Source organism: Rhinopithecus bieti, unplaced genomic scaffold (genome assembly GCF_001698545.2).
Source record: "Rhinopithecus bieti isolate Rb0 unplaced genomic scaffold, ASM169854v2 scaffold_13617, whole genome shotgun sequence".
Taxonomy (NCBI): domain Eukaryota; kingdom Metazoa; phylum Chordata; class Mammalia; order Primates; family Cercopithecidae; genus Rhinopithecus; species Rhinopithecus bieti.
This window is the reverse complement of record NW_016807714.1, coordinates 1,315,773-1,322,298: the sequence shown is the minus strand read 5'-3', so window position 1 is coordinate 1,322,298 and position 6,526 is coordinate 1,315,773. Positions and strand designations below refer to the sequence as shown.

Genomic DNA, 6,526 nt, shown 5'->3' with positions numbered 1-6,526 from the left:
AAAAAAAGATGCAGTATTGAATCACAACTACACACAATTAAGTGTAGCACATACTGTAGTATTGTGGTATTTCCATAGCCACCTCTCATTGCTACTGCAGTGACCTCAGGCATTGAGTGTATCTGCTTAACACACCATGGGACGCCATCACCCCCACGTGAGCAGTTTGCAGTAAAGCCCGTGGTTCTCCCACATTTTTCAACATGTTTAGTCAGTGCTTTGAGTGACACCAAGGGACCCGTACAAAGCGCCAGTAGTGGTGCTGGAAGTGTTCCCCACAAGCAGAAGAAAGCTATGACTTTACAAGAACAAGTTGAATTGCCTGGTTTGTATCATCGACTGAGGTCTACAGCTGTGGATCACTTGAGGTCAGGAGTTTGAGACCAGCCTGACCAACATGGTAAAACCTCATCTCTACTAAAAATTTTTTTTAAAATTAGCCAGGCGTGTTGGCACGTGCCTGTAATCCCAGCTACTCAGAAGGCTGAGGCAGGAGAATGGCTTGAACCTAGGAGGCGGAGATTACAGTGAGCCCAGACTGTGCCACTGCACTCCAGCCTGGGCAACAGAGCCAGGCCCCATCTCAAAAAAAAAAAAAAAAAAAAAAAAAAAGGGCAGGCACTTTGGCTCACACCTGTAATCCCAGCACTTTGGGAGGCCAAGGCGGGCAGATCACCCGGTCAGGAGATCCAGGCCATCCTGGCTAACACGGTAAAACCCCATCTCTACTAAAAATACAAAAAATTAGCCAGGTATGGTGGTGGGTGCCTGTAGTCCCAGCTACTCAGCAGGCTGAGGCAGGAGAATCGCTTGAACCCGGGAGGCAGAGGTTGTAGTGAGCTGAGATCGCACCACTGCACTCCAGCCTGGGCGACAGAGCAAGACTCTGTCTCAAAATAAATAAATAAATAAAAACAGAACTGCCATATCATCCAATGATCCTGAGTACGTATCCAGAGGAAATGAAATTAGGATCTCAAAAAAGACATCTGCACTGCCACGGTTACTGCAGCACCATTCACAAAAGCCAAGATATGGAATCAGCCGAAGTGTGTGCCAATGGATGAATGAATAAAGAAAATGTGGTATTTATTTAAAGAAAGAACAAAATAAAAATAAAACAAAGAAAATGTGGTATATATCACAATGGAGTATTATTCAGTCTTAAAAAAGGAGGCCGGGCACAGTGGCTCACACCTGTAATCCCGCACTTTGGGAGGCCGAAGCAGGTGGATCACCTGAGGTCAGGAGTTCGAGACCAGATTGGCCAATATGGTGAAACCCCATCTCTACTAAAAACACAAAAATTAGCCAGGTGTGGTGGTGAGCACATGTAATCCCAGCTAGTCAGGAGGCCGAGGCGAGTGAATTGCTTGAACCCAGGAGGCAGAGGTTGCAGTGAGCCAAGATCAAGCCATTACACTCCAGCCTGGGCAACAAAAGCGAAACTCTGTCTCAAAAAAAAAAAAAAAAAAAGAAGAAGAAGAAGAGGAGGAGGAGGAAGAAGAAGAAGAAGAAGAAGGAAGAATTCCTGTCATTTGCAAGAAATGGGATGAACTGAAGAATGTTATGTAAAGTAAAATAAGCCAGGAACAGAACGACAACCACATGATCTCTCACACGTGGAATCCCAACTTCTACGAAAAGTTGAACCCCTAGAAGCAGAGTAGAACTGTGGTTACCAGGGGCTGGCAGAGGCGGAGGACTGAGGAGATGTTGGTCGCAGGGTCAATGCTTCAGTTAGACAGGAAGAATAAATTCAAGGGATCTATTGCACAACATAGATGACTAGAGTTAACAACGTGATATATACTTGAAAATTGCTGACAGTAGATTTTAAGTGCTCTCAGCATGAGTAGAAAGTACATGAGGTCATGGCCGGGGGCGGTGGCTCACGCCTGTAATCCCAGCACTTTGGGAGGCCAAGGCAGGCAGATCACAAGGTCAGGAGATCGAGACCATCCTGGCTAACATGGTAAAACCCCGTGTCTACTAAACAATACAAAAAACTAGCCGGGCGAGGTGGCAGGTGCCAGTAGTCCCAGCTACTCGGGAGGCTGAGGCAGGAGAATGGCTTGAACCCAGGAGGCGGAGGTTGCAGTGAGCCAAAATCGTGCCACTGCACTCCAGTCTGGCAACAGAGTGAGACTCCGTCTCAAAAAAAAAAAAATTTTTTTAAATCAAAACACAAGGCAATTATGATAAACGAATCATAATATATGAGAAGATAACTTGCCTAATAATAACATAGTAGTCCCCTCTTATCTCTTATCCTGTTTTACTTTCCTTGGTTTCAGCTACCCATAATCAAACACAGTCCAAAATATTAAATAGAAAATTCCAGAAATGAACTCACGTTTTAAATTGCACGCTGCCCTGAGTATTGTCATAAATTGTTCTATTTTATTATTTGTTGTCAGTCTCTTGCTGTGTTTCATTTATAGTTACACTTTATCATGGATATATAGGTATGAGACGTAGCCCTGTGGAGAGGGAAGAACTACTGTGTATGCAAAGGAGCTTGTGCACATCCCTGAGATAAACAGGAAAGAGAGCAAAGGACCTGCAATTCTCAGAAGACAGAGAGATCGCCGGCAGACATATGGGGACTGTGCTGACTGCACCTAGGATGAACAGAGGCACTCAGCTGCCCTTCCAGAGCGGACCGACAGCAGTGCGACTCGGTGCTGCGGAAATGTTCCCTTGTCCCCGTCGCAGGGCGTGTGATGTGGGTGTGAACTGCTTCTTCAGTGCCCCGCTGCCCAAACCTCTAGGGGAGCACGGAGACGCACAGGCTGTATCTAGGGGTGAATGTCTACAGCTGAAGTCCCAGTGGGCGTGTGTTCCAGGGTGCTCTTTTAGTTGCAGGCAGCTTGTGTGAGCCAGCTCAATTATACCCTTTACTTCTCACAAGGACAGAGGGCTTTCTGTATCCCAGGTTCTTGCCCCTTGGTGTAATGGAAGAATCGGATCACACCTGGGCTTGGAGAATGAGTGTAAAGTGTTATTGAGTGGAAGTAGCTCTAAGCCAATGGGGGAGCCCGAAGGCAGATGGTCTTCCCCTGGAGTTGGGCCGCTTGGCGGCCCCGGCTCTCCTCTGACCGACCATCCTGGCCAAACTCCGCCTTGTCCAGCCAGTCGATGGCCTGCCAGCGTGCTGGCATCTGTTGGTGTTCTCTTCCACTGGTGTGCTCCCCTCAAGGTCCAGCTGCTTGTGTCTTCTTCCGTCAATCTGCTCCTCTCCATGTCCAGCTGCCTGTGTCCCTGCCTTGCTAGCGTCTTGGATTTTTTTTGTTTTGTTTTGTTTTGTTTTTTTGAGACAGAATCTTGCTCTGTCACCCAGGCTGGAATGCAACGGCGCGATCTCGGCTCACTGCAACCTCCGCCTCCCAGGTTCAAGAGATTCTCTTGCCTCAGCCTCCTGAGTAGCTGGGATTACAGGTGCCCACCACCATGCTCGACTAATTTTTGTATTTTTAGTGGAGACAGGGTTTCACCATGTTGGCTAGGCTGGTCTCAAACTCCTGATCCACCTGCCTGGGCCTCCCAAAAGTGCCAGGATTACAGGCATGAGCCATCACCCTCCGCCTGGGTCTCAGGTTTTTATAGGCACAGGAGGAGGGTATGGCAGGCCAGGGTGGTCTTGGGAAATGCAACATCTGGGCAGGAAGGCAGGAGTGCCTCTCCTCACCTAGGTCCGTGGGGGTGGAGCCCTAGCCAGGGACCATGCCCTACTCTACCCAGCACTTCGCTTCCCCCATTCCATAAGGGACCACGCTCTTCTCTTCCTAGCACTCCCATATCAGCGGCTGGATAAGAGCTCAGTGGCAGAGCCAGTACGCCATGAGCAGGCACGGAAAATCCCTGTGTCCTGTCCCACCACCTATAAAAGGTGATGATCAGTGATGACCAGTACCTCTATTTGTAGGCTACATGGCAAAAAGTATCACAAGTCAAAAGACTTGCAGTGAGGCCAGCACACAGTTGAACACCAAGAGCATCTGACGTGCTGAGGACAGGGGCCACTCGGGTGCTGGTGCCAGTAGCAGAGCCTGAAGAACAGTTGCAACAAGCCTCTGTGGCTAAATTTCCACTTTTCCACATCTACCTACAGATGCCCTAACACTAGTACACAGACATGTATGTAACAGGGATGTCAGAAAAAAACCACAAATGCTAATCAGGGCTCTGGTTAAATTAATAAAAAGCAAACGAAGGGCAGAAGGTGGCAGGCAGGTTTGATAAGGTCTTCTCTCCCTACATAGCACACATTTCTGTGTGAATGAAAGAGCTGCTTCCTTTTCATTTTATTCAGCCACATTTGGTAAACACCCACCAGTCACCATCACAGGCCCAGAGTTCCTGTCTTGAAAGCCCTCCGGCCACAAACAGTATGGCTGCCACACCCGTGCAAACAACAGAGGCACTGCGCTGGGTCCGAAGGGGTTAGGTGGGGGTGTGCGAGGCTGTGCAGGCCACAGGAACCATAGCCCAGAAGCAGTGGTGAGCCAGCCTGCGGGGCTGGGTGTGTGCAGGGAGAATAGGAGGTCACAGAATGCCCCACCCATGCGTCAGGTCCAAGGAACCTTCTCTCCTAGCACAGCAGCCACAGAATCAACCTCCAAAGTCACCAACAAGGCCTGGGCTGATGACCCAGGGAAATGCAATCCCACAGCCCACTGCTCACAGTCCACTGAGAACATGGTTCCTCAATACAGGCCACACCAAGCTGTGTCACTGGTGTGCGTGCAAACCCCCAAAACCAGGTGGCCCCTCCAGCTCAGTGAAGAAAGCACATTTCTCATGATGGGCAGCAGTCCGTGTTCTCTGAGCACTGACTAGGAGCTCGCAAGAGCCACGGGAGCCTTTCCTGGTGCTCCTACCCCAAAGAGACCAAGCTGTGTGGACTGGCACAGACAGGATGTCTCTACCCCGAATAACCAGCTCTGTGAAAGGGGGCTATGGGACAGAGGGCAGCAACCAGGCTTCTCTCCTGGGCCTCTGTGGACCCTGGGAAAGAAAACTAAGCACAGGCACCTGTTTCCTGACACAGGCGACAGCCACAAACTCAGGCAAACACACGCCCCACATCCTCCACCTCTGATCCCCTGGTGTCCTGCAGCAGTCAGCAATCAACACCAGCCAGTGGGAAATGATGAGGTGCAGGTGTCCACAAGCCACAGAGAGCATGTCAGTTTCAAGTTAACAAAGACAGCTCAACCTCAGGTCATTCCACTCTGACATCAAAGAGAGACCAGAGACACCTGTTCACGAGGACCTTGGGAGCCTGAGACTAAGCAGTGAAGATCCTGCTGACAGCAGCACCCCAGGGTGCCCAGACTGTCCATGCAGCCACGTCACAAACACGTACCACCGATGAAACATGCCGCAAAGAAAGATTCCCACACGCATCTCCATCCATGGTCATCGCACTGAGACCCAATAGCTCTAAACTCATCACCCTCACCTGACTTATCACCGGCCCTACCCTGCCTGCCTCTTACCGCAAAGTGTGCGTTCACCACCATCCCCTTCCAAAGTGGTTCCTGCCTACGGGGCTGTCCCCGACCCAACTCTGCTCACATCCCTGAGTTCGGCCACACCCCCGTACCCCTTTCTGCTTACCTCACTGCACTTGAGTTTATGGGTCTGTCCCTTCCCCACCTGAGCAGGCAAAGGAGCCCCTCCCCAGAGTGTGCAGGACCGAGCCACCAGCGCCCGCGGAGTGGTTTCCTCTGACCCTAACACTGCAGCTGCACTGACACTGCCCGAAAACCCGACCCCAAATCGGCCGGTCAGCTCCTGCCCGGCAGCCCCTAAGTCTCACCTTGGCTGAGTGAGGGCTGGCTCCCCGCGGCCCTGCCAGCTCTATGCCCTGCACGTTATGACCAGTCATCCCCGTGACTAGGGACAAATCACCTTCCTGCTCGCGATCGTCAGAGAATACGGAAGGCATAAGGAGGCCGGGGCACGCCGGCTTTGCAGGCTCCAGGCGTATGCTTGGCTTCCCGGAGAGAGGACCCCCGGTGGCCCCGCTTGGGGGAGAAGGGCCGGGGACCACCGCGCTCCCGGGGAGGGCCGGGCACCGGGGACTACCGGGCTCCCGGCAGGGGCGGGCACCGGGGACCACCGCGCTCCCGGGAGGGCCGGGCACCGGGGACCACCGCGCTCCCCGAGAGGGGGCGGTCGCGCGGCCGAGACCACTTGGCGGCGCGGGGGAGGAGCACAGCCGCACAGCTCCGGCCTCTCTTCCGGGCTGTGGCGCGGCGCACACCTGAGCCAAGGTCCCCGCGACACCCAGGACCCACCCAGCTCTCGCCCTGTGACCTTGGGGAGGCGCCTCCTGACTCGGCTTCCTCCGCAGCCCCGCCAAGGGAGCGGCCTCAGGCTCTCCAGTCCAGACTTCCCCAGCGCCGCCGAAGGCTCATCCCCACCCGCCGTTTACCTGAGGAGCCGCCGCCACCTCCGCCGGGGCGCCGCCTTCCCGCCCAGCAGGGACCCGGAGTGGGCGGAGCCGCGCGCGCCG

At 52.9% G+C, this 6,526-nt stretch overlaps 1 protein-coding gene across 1 annotated transcript in view; it reads right to left on the bottom strand.

Moving 5' to 3' along the window:
* The window catches only part of MROH1 (maestro heat like repeat family member 1), a 130,452-nt gene extending 123,926 nt beyond the window's left edge, over nt 1–6,526 (bottom strand). Inside the window, 1 exon segment of the mRNA XM_017883492.1 lies at nt 6,446–6,526. The gene's annotated coding sequence lies outside the window, so the exon portion shown is untranslated.